Below are 20,182 nucleotides of genomic sequence, written 5' to 3' on the forward strand. Positions count from 1 at the left end.
TAGACAACACCACCCAGGGAGGTACTACCGTCCTGTGGTAGTAGGTTGGTAGACATCACCACCCAGGGAGGTACTACCGTCCTGTGGTAGTAGGTTGGTAGACATCACCCAGGGAGGTACTACCGTCCTGTGGTAGTAGGTTGGTAGACATAACCACCCAGGGAGGTTCTACCGTCCTGTGGGAGTAGGTTGGTAGACATCACCACCCAGGGAGGTACTACCGTCCTGTGGTAGTAGGTTGGTAGACATCACCACCCAGGGAGGTACTACCGTCCTGTGGTAGTAGGTTGGTAGACATCACCACCCAAAGAGGTACTACCGTCCTGTGGTAGCAGGTTGGTAGACATCACCACCCAGGGAGGTACTACCGTCCTGTGGTAGTAGGTTGGTAGACATCACCACCCAGGGAGGTACTACCGTCCTGTGGTAGTAGGTTGGTAGACATCACCACCCAGGGAGGTACTACAGTCCTGTGGTAGTAGGTTGGTAGAAACCACCCAGTGAGGTACTACCGTCCTGTGGTAGTAGGTTGGTAAACAACACCACCAGGGCGGTGCTTCTACCAAACTGCTACTTATTAGACATTAGTAGGCCTCAGCGGTGCTGTTCACCAATCCCTAACTAATTACAGACGGTAGTAGGCTGGCAGGACAAAACCACCCAGGAGGCAACCACTGTCCTCCCTGGCAGTAGGCTTGGCATGACACCATCATCCATGGAGGTACAACAATGTCCTGTATGTAGGTTAACAGACAACCAACAACCATGGAAGGCACCACTGTCCCAGGGTAACAGGTTGGTAGACAGCACCTAACCCAGGAGCGGCATCCAATCAACAAGAAGGTAGGTCAGCTTGGTAGACAACACCCATAGAGGCCATCCACTTCAAGTGTGGTAGTAGGTTACAGAGCAAGCACCCACCCAGGAAAGTACCTACCAGGTCCAGTAGGTAGGTGACTGCACAACAACACACCAGGAGGTACCTACTATCCTGTGGCAGTAGGCTTATGGCACAACAACAACCCAACCCAGGAGGTTCCCAACCGTCCTAGTAGTAGGTTAGGTAGAACAACACCCAAGGAAGGCAACTTCACCTGAACCTGTACAATAGGAACTGGTGACATCATCACTGCATGGAAAGTACCAACTGTCCTGTGGTAGGTAGGTTATAGACACCACCACCCATTCAGGCCTACAACATCCAGTAAGCAGTAGGTTGGTTGCAGGACAACATCACCCTGAGGTAGGCTACTGTCCTAAAAATAGCCCAGTAGGTTGGTGGGGACACAAACCCTGAGGAGGTACTGCACCAGTCTGCTTGTAGTAGGTTCTAGACAACAAGCACCCTGGGAGGTCACAATCATCCTGCAGGTAGTAGAAGGTTGAAAACAGCACCACTCCAGGAGGTACTCACCATCCTGTGGCAAGTAAGGTCAAGGTGGACAACACACCCAGGGGGCACCTAATGTCCCAGCAGCAGATTCAGGTAAAATACGTCACTCCCAGGGGCACTCACTGTCCCTGTGGTGCAGGTTGCTGGTAAACAACATCACCCAGGGGGAGGTTAACTCACCAGTCCTGTAGGTAGTAAGGCTATAGACAACTGATCCACCCAGGAGGCACTACTGTCCTGTGGTAATAGGCTACAGAGCCAACACCCAGAGAGGTACTCACCAACCAGTCCTGTGGTAGTATGTTATAGGCAAGCACCACTCCAGGAGTGGCACTAATGTCCCTGGGTGGCAGTAAGCTACAGACAACACCCATGGGAGGTACCTACTGTCCTGGGAGGTAGTAGGTTATAGAAAACAATCCCAGGAATGGTACTAACCGTCCCCGGTAATAGGTTGGAATAGACAACATCCACTCCAGGGAAGTGTTACAATGTTCTGTGGTAGTAAGGTTACAGACAACACCACCCAGGAATATACTACTGTTCCCTAGCAGCAGGAAATTAGGTGGACAATCATTAACCCAGGGCAGGTACTGGCCACCCAGTGGCAGTGGTTGGTAGGAACAACAGCATCCCAGAGAGGCAAATGAATCAGCCCCAGGCAGTAGGTTAGGTTAAACAGCACCACCCTAGGAGGGTACCACTGTCCTGTAGGCAGGCAGGCTGGTAGACAGCACTTTCACCCAGGAGGGTACTCACCTGAACTGTACAGCAGGAGGTTGAAGACACCACCCTGGGAGGTACTAACCAACCTGTGGCAAGAGAAGGTTGGTAGACAACCACCCACCCAGGGAGGCACTACTGTCCCATAAGAGGATAGTTGGCAAGTTAATAGACAACCACCAAGAGGTACTGGCCAATGCCTGGTGGCCCAGGATTATTGGCAGATCACCACCCAGGTGGAGGTACTGTCCTGTGGTAGTCCCAGGTTGGCAGACAATACCACCCAGGAGGCACTCCCGAACCCAGGTGGTAGTAGGTTGGCATGGACAACACCACCCAGGGAGGTACTAAATTGTCCAGGCAGGTAGTAGGTTAGGCTGGAGATCAACAGCCATCCCATGGCATGGTACCTCAACTGTCCTGGTGACAAGAGGGAGGTACTACCGTCCTGTAATAATAGGTTGGTAGACAACACCACCCAGGGAGGTACTACCGTCCTGTGATAATAGGTTGGTAGACAACACCACCCAGGGAGGTACTACCGTCCTGTTGTAGTAGGTTGGTAGACAGCACCACCCAGGGAGGTACTACCGTCCTGTGGTAGTAGGTTGGTAGACATCACCACCCAAGGAGGTACTACCGTCCTGTGATAATAGGTTGGTAGACAACACTACCCAGGGAGGTACTACCGTCCTGTGATAATAGGTTGGTAGACAACACCCAGGGATGTACTACCGTCCTGTGATAATAGGTTGGTAGACAACACCCAGGGAGGTACTACCGTCCTGTGATAATAGGTTGGTTGACAACACCCAGGGAGGTACTACCGTCCTGTGATAATAGGTTGGTAGACAACACCCAGGGAGGTACTACCGTCCTGTGGTAGTAGGTTGGTAGACAACAGCACCCAGGGAGGTACTACCGTCCTGTGGTAGTAGGTTGGTAGACAGCACCACCCAGGGAGGTACTACCGTCCTGTGGTAGTAGGTTGGTAGACAGCACCACCCAGGGAGGTACTACCGTCCTGTGGTAGTAGGTTGGTAGACAACACCCAGGGAGGTACTACCGTCCTGTGGTAGTAGGTTGGTAGACAGCACCTCTCAGGGAGGTACTACCGTCCTGTGGTAGTAGGTTGGTAGACACCACCACCCAGGGAGGTACTACCGTCCTGTGATAATAGGTTGGTAGACAACACCACCCAGGGAGGTACTACCGTCCTGTGGTAGTAGGTTTGTAGACAGCACCACTCAGGGAGGTACTACCGTCCTGTGGTAGTAGGTTGGTAGACAACACCACCCAGGGAGGTACTACCGTCCTGTGATAATAGGTTGGTAGACAACACCACCCAGGGAGGTACTACCGTCCTGTGGTAGTAGGTTGGTAGACAGCACCACCCAGGGAGGTACTACCGTCCTGTGGTAGTAGGTTGGTAGACATCACCACCCAAGGTGGTACTACCGTCCTGTGATAATAGGTTGGTAGACAACACTACCCAGGGAGGTACTACCGTCCTGTGATAATAGGTTGGTAGACAACACCCAGGGATGTACTACCGTCCTGTGATAATAGGTTGGTAGACAACACCCAGGGAGGTACTACCGTCCTGTGATAATAGGTTGGTAGACAACACCCAGGGAGGTACTACCGTCCTGTGTTAGTAGGTTGGTAGACAACATCACCCAGGGAGGTACTACCGTCCTGTGGTAGTTGGTTGGTAGACAGCACCCAGAGAGGCACCATCGTCTCGCCAAATGCTTGTGAAACGGAAATCTGTAACATTTTTCACAATGGTGGGATTGCTGGTGTCTTTTCTTTCTGTCTCATAAACAAGTAAGAAAAGAGGTACGTCTTGCTACTTCTACTTACACTTTGGCACTCACATATATATGTACACGTATAATTATACACACACCAATCGGAAGTTTCTTCAATTTTCTTAATAGTTCTTGTTCTTTTCTATTGCCTTCCATCTCCATGAGGAAGTGGAAAAGGACCTTTCCTCGCAGCTATCCAGTTTATGCTTGATGAAGAGTCCAGTAAGAAACTACCTATTATATACGTCCTCATTCACGCAGTGGAAACAGGAAGCATGTAAACAAAAGCGATCTCACACTTTACCTCCTATTCCATGAATAATGACTTTTTTTAACAGTTTTTTGTGAGGTAATCGAAGGTCTTACTGAAGGCAAAATAATCTACATCATATGCTTTATCGTTGTCTTCGGCATTAAATGCTTCATTAAAGAATGTTAGTAAATTTGTCTTCTATAGCCGTCAGTGTTAGAATGCTTTAGCCAGAGCTTTTGGTAAGTTGGGGAAGGTGAAAGAATAGGTAAGGATGCAATATGAAGGAGCGGTGGGTGGGGGTAAGGGGGGGAGGATAAAGCTAAGTGACCCAAGCACTTTGGCGTATATGCCTAAAAGTGTGTGTTGTGTTATGCATGATCAGCTGACTAGGTATACCACACCACCCATCAGTGGCACACACATACAAAATTCATACATACATGACAGTGAATTCGTGGTAGGTACTTTTTTGTTCTTACCATTTTTGTAAGGTGTCTGCTGGATCTGGTGATCGGCTTATTTGATGCTGAGGGTGTCCTGCCGTAGGTGGTTTTTGGATGCTACTTGGTTAGATGGAAGGTATTATCAATAAGGTTGGTTTTATTTTTCTTAAGCATTAAAGATTGACTCTGACAGTACCCAATCTTTTATGTCTTCAGAGAGATCACTCTAAATCTTTGTTGGAGGGACATCCTGTGGGTCTGTGGGCTCGTGTATTGAATATGTAGTCAGTGGTGTTAGGTGGCTAGGGAGGGTTTTTTTCTGTCTGGTATATAGAGATGTTGCCTAATTTATCGTTGTCGCTTCTTTAGATTATCAAGTCTGACATTTATTGTTTCGATCTCATGTTGGATGTGAAGATCTTCCATTCTGATCCTGTCCCTCAGTCTGTGATAGAGCGAAGTGCCTTGTTCTGGACTCTTTGCAGCTGTAACATGTTTTTGTTGTTGGCAACAGAGACACGCAAGGATATTGAAGCATACCATACCACGGGCGGGGTTAGAACCCGCGATCAGAAAGTCATAAAACTCCAGACCGATGTGTTAGCTCAGTGGCTAACGCGTCGGTCTGGAGTTTCATGACTCTCTGATCGCGGGTTCTAACCCCGTCCGTGATATAGTTTGTTTGCAATCGTGTCATTACAATTTCGTGAGTCATATTTAATCATAGGTCTTATTATTTTATATAGGTGATCCTTGATATGAGAGAGACCCAGTTTTTATTTATGGCGATAGGTGTGCCACTGATGGAGATACTACCATTGTTTTCAATTGTTGTGGCAAAACATTGGATGGTTCTGATGAAGATCTTTGCCAGGATTGATCGTTATTCTCTATTTCTTATCCTAGTTGGCTGTTCTTCACAATTCTGTATTCTTTTCTCCATCACCTTCTCATGTCTGTTTCTTCTGGATGCAGGAGTGGATGTTACGACATTGATAACATCGTCAGAAAATTGGGTAATGATTGTATCATTGTATTCTGGTTTGGGAAGATCATTTATGTATTGAAGAGAATTGGGCTTAGGCACGACCCCTGTGGCAGAGCTGGTGTTGGTGTGAATGACTCCGCCATCTTGCAGTAGAAGGTGGGGTTGATGCTTCTACTTGTTAAGAAGTTATATATAAGTTAAAGTAAGATCCATTTATGATCTGGACGGTCAGCCAGTTTAGATACGAGGCCGTCGTGCCAGAGGCTGTCATATGCTTTGTGTACATCCGGAGTCTCAATCCGGCAAAGGTTTTTGCCCTGTTTACGCAAGCTGTCCGGAGCATCGAAGATAATATTGATGGTGTGTTGGGTTCCTCTGTGATGGAAATGATTTTCTGGCATTTTTTTTTTTTTTGGTGGTGGGGGGGGGGGGGTTGCAGTGAAAATCATCGCTGTTTGTCACGGGGAAGTGTCCAGCCAAGATGTCATTATAGATAATTAGCAGAGACATCTTTCAGTTTCATGGCAGGTACTGTATTTGTTTTACTGTTATGGCTGAGAGGCCAGGGGCTTTATTTCTCATTCCGCCGATGACTTCAAACATCTTGCTGAGAGTGATGGGACTTTCAAGGAGTTGGTCACCTTGGAGAACTGACTTACCACCTGATATAAATATAGGGATTATATTAGCAATCTTCCACACTTAAGCCAAAACACCCGTTTGGACTAATGAGTTAAACAGACTCATTAGTGGCTGACTAAGTCGCAGCTTCCGTTCTTGAAGTACCGTGAATGTAGTCAGTCAGGGCCAGGAGACTTGTTTTATTTTGTGTAAATAACAAAAAGGCACAATACCGTGACTGGAACGATACACAAATAACCCGCACATAAAAGACAGAAGCTTACGACGACGTTTCGGTCCGACTTGGACCATTGACAAAGTCACACAGTGTGACTTTGTCAATGGTCCAAGTCGGACCGAAACGTCGTCGTAAGCTTCTGTCTTTTATGTGCGGGTTATTTGTGTATTTTGTGTAATTGTTTGATAATCATATTCCTTGTTATTGTAATATTCCTTAATTTGCTATTTCAAGGCCTGAATAATTATTGATTGCTGGGATATTTATGCTTCTTTTGTATGAAAACCAACATGAATTAATTATTAAAAATAGAGAACATTTCCTGCTGATGATCAGTAAGGTGTCCAGAACTAGTTTTTAGTGGTTCTCTGACCTTCGTCCTGTACATTTGAAAAAACCTTTTGTATTTGTCTTTGATTCTCTAGCTATTTAATTTCAAAGTTACGGTTGGTCTTTCTAATTCCCCTCTTTTTTTTTTTTACCTCTCTTTTATACTGAATATATTTGTCAGTAAGGTTAACTTCTTGTGTTTTGATGCGCTATAAACTCCTCTTTTCTCTCCTAATAAATGCTTTAGTCTCCTGCTCGTCCATTTGGTTTCGTTCTTATTTGACCTAATTTTTCTCTGGGAAATATATATGCTCTGATCACGTTGTATATATTTTAGAATAAACTTGTATTCGCTGTTCCTGTTGCTATTATAAGTATCAACTTCAATAGACTCATTAGACAAATATCCACAGTTAAGACTAGACAAGTGTTCCCCTAAGTCCATTATAATCGGCAGAACGAAAATCGGGGAGTTTGATTTATCCCTATTTTCGTATTTCCCGGTAACATCAAAGGTAACTGATTCGTGATCACTTCCGCCAAACTCCTCACTGACTTCAAGGTGATTAACCAAGGTTTCCTTATTTGACACAACCAGGTCTAATAGATTATTTCCTCTGATAGGTTTTGTTATAAATTGGTTCACAGTCTTGAACATCTTCCAGGGACTCACTGGACTCTAAATATCCATGGATATAATCATAACTATAATTTTTAAAGGGATGATCAGGTAAGCCAGTGGAAGGCCTCGGTCAGATTACCAAAAGCTCCAGCTGCTGGTCATCATATGACTAAGACCCAAATCAGAAAATACTTGTCCTGTTTCCTGACAAACCTTACATAACCTAACATCTAAATATCTAGTAGTCCAGTCTCTTTGACTAAAATTAAAATCCACTACTATAACTACGTTTCCGCGTCTAGAAGCCGTAATAATTTCATTCCAAAGAAGTTTCTCTCTACCGCTACGTTAGGACGTCGGTATTTAACACACCAAAAAAAATAGATTTTTCTTAAAGAAATTCTACCCACACAGATTCAGTTTGTAACCCATCGATTTTTATATCTATTTTCCTGCAGCATTTCAAGTTATCTCGGACATATAACACTACCCCCACTCCCCCCTTCCTGTTATTTCTGCCAACATGGAACAACTTGAACCCTGGAACAAGACATTCACATTCAGGACTTTTTAAATTATACCAGTAATTGCAATAACATCAATGTTTCCACACGAGCAACCAAACGTAGATTATTAATTTTATTCCTGGCTCTTCGACTATTAGTATAAAAATGTTAATATATTTTTTGTTCTGCAGGTGTTCCATGTTAAGCTTTGCTTTTCCACAATTTCTGAGGTAATCAGTCCCTCAGCCTGGAGTCGACTCCAGGGACTGGCAGGTCATATAACAGGTCACACTAATAACAAGTCAGATGTAACAGCTGGTCACTAACTTGTGCCACATAAATTAGCAAAAATCTGACAAATACTAATTAAAAAAAATACTCTCCGAGCTGGGTTTTAAAGAATAATTTTTCTGAAATCTAAATATGTTATTTTGCCAATGGTTCTCATTTATCAAAAGAGATATCAAAGAAAATAAACCAATGTACGTAAAAATATTAGTCATTTAGGCTTCAGTGTCTAACTGACGGGACCATAATTTAACCAATTCCCGGGAAAATCATTTAATAAATGGATAAATAAATCGTATACGTTCCTCGTTAAAATCCTTGATAATTGGGGTACACAAAATTTGGTAAACAACATTAGTTTTACAACGTAAACATAAGTATAAACCTTAATAAATATCTAGTTGTTATCATAATGATTCTTTCCTCCAGGAGCCAGTAACTCCCTTAATGCACATTCTTCTTCACTTATTCTTTGTTGTCTTGTAAATAATACACTGACACCACATTGCCATTGTTGTGAATTTAATAATGATATATACCCATAAGTTGTTAAGACACACGTGCAAGTGTTAGGTATCTTTTTTTCCGAAACGTTTCGCCTACTCAGAAGGCTTATTCAGTCGAATACCGAGGCAGCAGAAGCAGTGTAGATGCAAGACGGCGTATTCACTCTATCACCCTTGAAGATGTAGTGTTGAGGTGGTCAGTCCCTCATTTGGGAGAGACTTGTTTGCTTTATGCTCAGCAAGGCAGATGACTGCAACATTCCTTTCACTAATTATGAACTTGATGCAGCACTAACTAAGGGCAACTCCACGTCGCCTGGTGAGGATGGTATTACTTACAACATACTCAGATTGCTGTGTCGAGTACCAGGTAATCCATTACTTGAATTATATAACATGAGCTATGTAACTGAGGAGCTCCCTCAATCTTGGACCAACAGCCTCATCATTCCAATTCCTAAGCCCAATCAACAAAATGCATTTCGCCCAATATCTCTTACTAGCTGCTTGTGTAAAACATTTGAGAGAATGATTCTTAATCGTCTCATGTACAGAATGAAACAATTCTTGTCTCCCCGGTTGCATGGCTTCATGCATGGAAGGAGTGTGCATCATTGCATAGCCACCTTTCTCACTCTGCACACTGACAGCTCATACACTACCTTCCTTGATCTTAAATCCGCTTTTGATGTAGCCAACCGACATGTAATCATTAGTGAACTTGCCAGAATGTATGTTGGAGGATGACTTCTCCGCTGGATTAAAGGTTACCTGTCCAACAGAAAGTCGTCTGTGTTGTTCCAGGGACTTAGAAGTGTAACTAAAGACTTTGAATCAGGAACCCCACAGGGAGGTGTGCTCAGTCCCACATTATTCAATATTTTAATTAATGCCTTACTTAATGTTATGCCTAGCCAATCCCATCATTATATGATTAGTTTTGCTGATGATATAATGATTTACACCACCGGATTCTCCAACACCCAAAACATTCTTAATCATGTACTAGCCTCGTGTCAGGACCTGGGGTTAATAATCTCAGGGGATAGAACAAAGATACTCAACAGGCGTCCTCCTCGACAGAGAGGCACAGTTCGTCAGATCCAGTTGCATGATGGGTATCTTCTAGAATATGTAAGCAGATACAGGTATCTAGGCTTTGAGGTTCCACTACTTGGACCTGTTGTAACAGGACTTTGTCGCCAATACAAAGAAAGACTAAGAGCACTTAGAGTTGTGGCTGGGTTTCACCCCAGGTATGGTGCTAATGTTAAAATTGTGAAAATGATGTATCTTGCTTATATTAGATCATTGGTTGATTATGCTGCGCCACTACTTGCATTCGTGTCTGACTGGAATCTTGGAGGGCTGGAAAAACTGCAAAATGAAGCAATGAGGATCATTTTAGGATGCCCTCGTACTGCCAAAATTTTAAATATGCAAAAAGAACTTGATATACCAAGCATCAGAGATAGTGTTACTGAAAGAAATATCCTAATTGGGGTTAATATGCTCAGGCAAGCCCATTCAAACCCCTGCACAGAAGCCCTCCAAACTTTCCTCAGCACTGATGAACACCCCTCCAGATGGATCGAAAAAACTGGAACCGACCTCCGCATGAATCAAATACATGATCTATGTCAAGTAAGGCAACAGCGGCACTTCTCCGCTCCATAGGATATTACCTCATTCCAAACTACCAATCCTCCATTTCCCCCCAAACTACTTCTTTAACCACAACCAAAACTTCGCCTTGAAGCCAAACATGATGCCTTAAGCTGTATTGATAACTTAGTCACACAGCACACACACTCTCGCAAATTATTTACGTTGATGGTTCTGTTCACCAATCCAATGGTGCAGCTGGTAGTGCTGCTGTTGTCGTACACTGGTGCAGCTGGTAGTGCTGCTGTTGTCGTACAGAGTGATGGCTCTCTTAAAGATATTGGAGCATGCATCAATAATTGGGCCTCTACCCTTCAGACAGAACTGTTTGCCATACTCCTTGCACTAAAATGCATCTAAGTATCTAAGATTGACAGTTTAATTGTAACTGATTCTCTGTCATACATAAATGCTCTCAACTCATTAAGTATAAATTGTGGCATGCTTGTGTCAGAAGCCAGACACAGGTATGGTAAGATTGTGGACAGTGGAGTCAGAGTGCACATGCTGTGGATTCCATCTCACATTGGTCTTCAGATGCATGATAGAACTGATAAATTGGCTAAGCTGTATGCTTTCAAAGAGGGAGTAGATTACAGTATTGGCTTGTCAGGTAGTAGTTTGAGAACAATAATACGAAAAGAACTTCAACTGAATTTTATGGACTTAAGGCTCAGGGAGATTGACACCAGTGAGTCCATCTATCATCATTCTATCATGCAGGAGGAGCCACATGTCCATGGTGCATCCAACAAAATAACCAGACTCTTGGATGTCACTACTGCCCTGCTCCGGCTGGGTTACAAGTATCTATGGCAGGTTAAATCATCACCACCAGATGTAGACCAAACGAAATGTAAACTTAGCTAGACGGACTATTGTCACACCTTGCGTCATTATGTACTGGAGTGTGATAAGAAATGGCAAAGTATTTTATCCACAGTGGTATATTACAGACCATTCTGGAGAAATACCCTGACTTTGCTATCTGTAAATATAGAATTACCACGTGTGTGTGTGTGTGTGTGTGTGTGTGTGTGTGTGTGTGTGTGTGTTTGTATGTTTGTGTGTGTGTGTGTGTGCCTGTGTGTGTTTGTGTGTGTTTGTGTGTGTGTGTGTGAATGTGTGTGTGTGTGTGTGTGTGTGTGTGTGTGTGTGTGTGTGCCTGTGTGTGTTTGTGTGTGTTTGTGTGTGTGTGTGTGAATGTGTGTGTGTGATTGTGTGTGTGTGTGTGTGTGTGTGTGTGTGAATGTGTGTGTGTGTGTGTGTCAACAATCAATATTTGCACCAATAACTCATTACAGTTGTGACCGGGTGTGGAAGTGTAAATTACTCATTACTCTATAATTTGTTCATGATTGTAGCCATATATAAACGTAAGTAACCATTCTTACAGGATTCATTACCTTTGTAACTTGTGAGTTCATTACCTTTGTACCTAGTTCAGCTATCAAAACTTTGGGGGCCCAGTCCCTGGACCCATTACGTACCTCTGTAATCTGTAAATACCTTTGTAACTTGTCATGATTGTGACCAGACCTACCTGGAGTTCATTACCTTTGTAAATTGTGAGTAAATTACCTTTGTAATTGTGAGTTCATTACCTCTGTAACTTGCTCAGCTATCAAAACTTTGGAGTCCAGTCCCTGGACCAATTATGTATACTCTTTTGACTACCGCCCACAGGATGGGTATGGGGTTCATAATAAACATATTAAACTAACTAACCTCATTGTTCCAGACTATGGAGCAGAACTCTTCTCCAGGCTGAAGGACTAACCACCCACTTCGAGGGTGGTGGACTGATTACATCCTCATTAAACCTACACTGCTTCTTCTTCCTCTGTATTCGACTGAAGAAACCTACTGTGTAGTTGAAACGTTTTGGAACGTTACACATGTGTCTTTCTCATCTCCACTGTTCTTTCTCATCTCCACTGTTCTTTCCAAGAGCATTCACCGTACTTTTCTCATCTAGATGTTAAAAACAGCCACAGACATGTTACATTAACACACTGAAACAGCCTCAGATCTCAAGCCTACCTCCACGCTAGTCACATATTCTCACACACACATGTCAAATATTCTCACACACATGCTTACTAAGTGACCAGACTCCTACTATTCAGAAACTCCTACTCCCGCTTTTTCCAAGTCTATTTGTGACGTCTATTATAATGCTTGTCTTCAGATATATTTAGATATATTTAGTCACTCTTGTTTCATAAATTCGATATAAGCAAACCATCTTAAATTCTCTTTTGTTCCCTGACTTACTCCTTTAAAATCTCCTATCACTTTTAACTGCATTAAAATTCCTAACACAGACACTGATCTTAAAACAGAATTCCTCTACTGCCTCTAGCCATTTCCTCACTCCAACATTCCAAGATCATGTCTCACTGACAAACAATATTTTTTTCTTTCCAGAAACTCTTGAGTACTTGTCCCACCTTTTGCAGTTCTAATTCACCCCTTGTAATTAATCACTGTGTTATCATCAAAAACACTTGGTCACTATTAAAAGTAAAGTCATCATTATCAGAGTCACTGTGTTATCATACATGTGTTATGTAGTATACTACATACATGTGTTATGTAGTACACTACAAGTGTTATGTAGAATACTACATGTGCTATGTAGTATACTACATCTGTTACAGTATACTACATACTTGTGTTATGTAGCATACTACATACATGTGTTATGAAGTATACTACACGCGTTATGTAGTATACTACATACTTGTGTTATGTAGTATACTGCATACATGTGTTATGTAGTATACTATATACATGTGCTATGTAGTATACATGTGTTATGTAGTATACTACATGTGTTATGTAGTATACTACATACATGTGTTATGTAGTATACTACATACATGTGTTATGTAGTATACTACATACATGTGTTATGTAGTATACTACATATATGTGTTATTTTTGTATACTACATGTGTTATGTAGTATACTACATGTGTTATGTAGTATACTACATGCATGTGTTATGTAGTATACTACATACATGTGTTATGTAGTATACATACATGTGTTATGTAGTATACTACATACATGTGTTTTGTAGTATACTACATACATGTGTTATGTAGTATATTACATACATGTGTTATGTAGTATACTACATACATGTGTTATGTAGTATACTACATATATGTGTTATGTAGAATGCTAAATACATGTGTTATGTAGTATATTACATACATGTGTTATGTAGTATATTACATACATGTGTTATGTAGTATACAACATACTTGTGTTATGTAGTATACTACATGTGTTATGTAGTATACTACATGTGTCATGTAGTATACTACATACTTGTGTTATGTAGTATACTACATACATATGTTATGTAGTATACTACATACATGAGTTATGTAGTATACTACATACATGTGTTATGTAGTATACTACATACTTGTGTTATGTCGTATACTACAAGTGTTACGTAGTATACTACATGTGTTTAATATACTACATGCATGTGTTATGTAGTATACTACATACTTATGTTATGTATTGTACTCCATTCTAGTGTTATGTAATATACTACATGTGTCATGTAGTATACTACACACTTGTGTCATGTAGTATACTACACACTTGTGTTATGTAGTATACTACGTGTGTTATGTAGTATACTTCATGTGTCATGTAGTATACTACATACTTGTGTTATGTAGTATACTACATACATGTGTTATGTAGTATACTACATACATGAGTTATGTAGTATACTACATACATGTGTTATGTAGTATACTACATACTTGTGTTATGTCGTATACTACAAGTGTTACGTAGTATACTACATGTGTTTAATATACTACATGCATGTGTTATGTAGTATACTACATACTTATGTTATGTATTGTACTCCATTCTAGTGTTATGTAATATACTACATGTGTCATGTAGTAAACTACACACTTGTGTCATGTAGTATACTACACACTTGTGTTATGTAGTATACTACATGTGTTATGTAGTATACTTCATACTTGTGTTATGTAGTTTACTAAATACTTGTGAAAGGTAGTATACTACATACATGTGTTATGTAGTATACTACATACATGTGTTAAGTAGTATACTACATACATGTGTTATGTAGTATACTACATGTGTTATATAGTATACTACATACATGTGTTATGCAGTATACTACATACATGTGTTATATAGTATACTACATACATGTATTATGTAGTATACTACAAACATGTGTTATATAGTATACTACATACATGCGTTATGTAGTATACTACAAACATGTGCTATATAGTACACTACATACATGCGTTATGTAGTATTCTACATACATGTGTTATGTAGTATACTACATGTGTTATATAGTATACTACATACGTGTGTTATGTAGTATACTACATGCATGTGTTGTAGAGTATACTACATACATGTGTAATGTAGTATACTACATACATGTGTTATGTAGCATACTACATACATGTGTCATATAGTATACTACATACTTGTGTTATGTAGTATACCACATACATGTGTTATGTAGTATACTACATACTTGTGCTATGTAGTATACTACATGTGTTATATAGTATACTACATACATGTGTTATATAGTATACTACATACTTGTGTCATATAGTATATTACATACATGTGTTATATAGCATACTACATACATGTGTTATTTAGTATACAACACACATGTGTTATGTAGAATACTACATGTATTACGTAGTATACTACATACATGTGTTATGTAGTATACTACATACATGTGTTATGTAGTATACCACATACATGTGTTATGTAGTATACTACATACATGTGTTATACAGTACACTACATACATGTGTTATGTAGTATACTACATACATGTGTTATGTAGTATTCTATGTACATGTGTTATATAGTATACTACATACATGTGTTATGTAGTATGCTACATGTGTTATATAGTATACTACATACATGTGTTATGTAGTTTACTACATACATGTGTTATATAGTATACTACATACATGTGTTATGTAGTATACTCCAAACATGTGTTACGTAGTATACTACATACATGTGTTACGTAATATACTACGTTCATGTGTTATGTAGTATACTACATACAGGTCCTATATAGTATACTACATACATGCGTTATGTAGTATACTACATACATATGTTGTGTAGCAAACTACATACATGTGTTATATAGTATACTACATACATGTGTTATATATTATACTACATACATGTGTTATGTAGTATACAACATACATGTGATATATAGTATACTACATACATGTGTTATGAAGTATACTACATACATGTGTTATATAGTATACTACATACATGTGATATGTAGTATACTACATACATGTGTTATGAAGTGTACTACATACATGTGTTATATAGTATACTACATACATGTGTTATGTAGTATACTACATTACTACATAACACATGTATGTAGTATACTACGTACATGTGTTATGTAATAAACAACACACTTGTGTTATGTAGTATACTGCATGTGTTATGTAGTATACTACACACATGTGTTATGTAGAATACTACATGTATTACGTAGTATACTACATACACGTTTTATGTAGTATACTACATACATGTGTTATGTAGTATACCACATACATGTGTTATGTAGTATACTACATGTGTTATATAGTATACTACATACATGTGTTATGTAGTATACTACATACATGTGTTATATAGTATTCTACATACATGTGTTATATAGTATACTACATACATGTGTTATGTAGTATACTACAAAGATGTGTTATGTAGTATACTACATGTGTTATATAGTATACTACATACATGTGTTATGTAGTATACTACATTCATGTGCTATATAGTACACTACATACATGCGTTATGTAGTATACTACATACAAGTGTTATGTAGTATACTACATACATGTGTTATGTAGTATACTACATACATGTGTTATGTAGTATACTACATACATGTGTTATGTAGTATACTACATACATGTGTTATGTAGTATACTACATACATGTGTTATGTAGTATACTACATACATGTCTTATGTAGTATACTACATACATGTGTTATGTAGTGTACTACATACATGTGTTATGTAGTATACTACATACATGTTTTATGTAGTATACTACATACATGTGTTATGTAATATACTACATACATGTGTTATGTATTATACTACATACATGAGTTACATAGTATACTACTATACATGTGTTATGTAGTATACTACATACATGTGTTATATAGTATGCTACATACATGTGTCATGTAGTATACTACATACATGTGTCATGTAGTATACTACATACATGTGTCATGTAGTATACTACATACATGTGTTATGTAGTATACTACATACATGTTTTATGTAGTATACTACATACATGTGTTATGTATTATACTACATGTGTTATATAGTATACTACATACATGTGTTATATAGTATACTACATACATGTGTTATATAGTATACTACATACTTGTGTTACATAGTATACTACATACATGTGTTATACAGTATACTACATACATGTGTTATGTAGTATACTACACACATGTGTTATGTAGTATACTACATACATGTGTTATATAGTATACTACATACATGTGTTATGTAGTATACTACATACTTGTGTTATATAGTATACTACATGTGTTATATACTATACTACATTCATGTGTTATATACTATACTACATTCATGTGTTATATAGTATACTACATACTTGTGTTATATATTATACTACATGTGTTATGTAGTATACTACATGTGTTATATAGTATACTACACACATGTGTTACATAGTATACTACATACTTGTGTTATGTAGTATACTACATACATTTGTTATGTAGTATACTACATGTGTTATATAGTATACTACATACTTGTGTTATGGTATACTACATACATGTGTTATGTAGTATACTACATACATGTGTTATATAGTATACTACATACATGTGTTATGTAGTATACTACAAACATGTGTTATGTAGTATACTACATACATGTGTTACGTAATATACCACGTACATGTGTTATGTAGTATACAACATACAGGTGCTATATAGTATACTACATACATGCGTTATGTAGTATACTACATACATGTGTTGTGTAGTATACTACATACATGTGTTATATAGTATACTACATACGTGTGTTATGTAGTATACTACATACATGTGTTATGTAGTATACTGCATGCATGTGCTGTATTGTGTACTACATACATGTGTTATGTAGTATACTACATACATGTGTTATGTAGTATACTACATACATGTGTTATATAGTATACTACATACATGTGTTATGTAGTATACTACATACATGTGTTATGTAGTATACTACATACATGTGTTATGTAGTATACTACATACATGTGTTATGTAGTATACTACATACATGTGTTATATAGTATACTACATACATGTGTTATGTAGTATACTACATACATGTGTTATGTAGTATACTACATACATGTGTTATGTAGTATACTACATACATGTGTTATGTAGTATACTACATACATGTGTTATATAGTATACTACATACATGTGTTATATAGTATACTACATACATGTGTTATGTAGTATACTACATACATGTGTTATGTAGTATACTACATACATGTGTTATATAGTATACTACATACATGTGTTATGTAGTATACTACATACATGTGTTATGTAGTATACTACATACATGTGTTATATAGTATACTACATACTTGTGTTATATAGTATACTACATACATGTGTTATGTAGTATACTACATACATGTGTTATATAGTATACTACATACTTGTGTTATATAGTATACTACATACATGTGTTATGTAGTATACTATATGTGTTATGTAGTATACTACATACATGTGTTATGTAGTATACTACATGTGTTATATAGTATACTACACATGTGTTACATAGTATACTACATACTTGTGTTATGTAGTATACTACATACATGTGTTATGTAGTATACTACATACTTGTGTTATATAGTATACTACATACTTGTGTTATGGTATACTACATACATGTGTTATGTAGCATACTACATACTTGTGCTATGTAGTATACTACATACTTGTGTTATATAGTATGCAACATACTTGTGTTATATAGTATACTATATACATGTGTTATATATTATACTACATGAGTTATATAGTATACTACATACATGTGTTATATAGTATACTACATACTTGTGTCATGTAGTATACTACATACATGTGTTATTTAGTATACAACACACAAGTGTTATGTAGTATACTACATACGTGTGTTATATAGTATACTACATACGTGTGTTATGTAGTATACTACATACATGTGTTATGTAGTATACTGCATGCATGTGCTGTATAGTGAACTACATACATGTGTTATGTAGTATACTACATACATGCGTTATGTAGCATACTACACACATGTGTTGTGTAGTATACTACATACGTGTGTTATATAGTATACTACATACGTGTGTTATGTAGTATACTACATACATGTGTTATGTAGTATACTGCATGCATGTGCTGTATAGTGAACTACATACATGTGTTATGTAGTATACTACATACATGTGTTATGTAGTATACTACATACATGTGTTATGTAGTATACTACATACATGTGTTATGTAGTATACTACATGCATGTGTTATGTAGTATACTACATACATGTGTTATATAGTATACTACATACATGTGTTATGTAGTATACTACATACATGTTTTATGTAGTATACTACATACATGTGTTATATAGTATACTACATACATGTGTTATGTAGTATACTACATACATGTGTTATATAGTATACTACATACATGAGTTATATAGTATACTACTATACATGTGTTATGTAGTATACATACTTGTGTTATGTAGTATACTACATACATGTGTTATATAGCATACTACATACATGTGTTATGTAGTATACTACATACATGTGTTATGTAGTATACTACATACATGTTATATAGTATACTACATACATGTGTTATGTAGTATACTACATACATGTGTTATATAGTATACTACATACTTGTGTTACATAGAATACTACATACATGTGTTAAACAGTATACAACATACATGTGTTATGTGGTATATTACACACATGTGTTATGTAGTATACTACATGTGTTATGTAGTATACTACATTCATGTGTTATATAGTATACTACATACTTGTGTTATATAGTATACTACATACATGTGTTATGTAGTATACTACATGTGTTATGTAGTATACTACATACATGTGTTATGTAGTATACAACATGTGTTATATAGTATACTACATACATGTGTTATATAGTATACTACGTACTTGTGTTATGTAGTATACTACATACATGTCTTATGTAGTATACTACATACTTGTGTTATATAGTATACTACATGTGTTATGTAGTATACTACATACTTGTGTTATATAGTATAATACATACATGTGTTATGTAGTTTACTACATGTGTTATGAAGTATACTACATACTTATGTTATGTAGTATACTACATACATGTGTTATATAGTATACTACATACTTGTGTCATATAGTATACTACATACATGTGTTATATAGCATACTACATACTTGTGTTATATAGTAAACTACATACATGTGTTATTAAGTATACTACATACTTGTGTTATATAGTATACTACATACATGTGTTATATAGTATACTACATACTTGTGTTATATAGTATACTACATACATGTGT

This window comes from Cherax quadricarinatus, chromosome 59 (assembly GCF_038502225.1).
Source record: "Cherax quadricarinatus isolate ZL_2023a chromosome 59, ASM3850222v1, whole genome shotgun sequence".
Lineage (NCBI taxonomy): Eukaryota > Metazoa > Arthropoda > Malacostraca > Decapoda > Parastacidae > Cherax > Cherax quadricarinatus.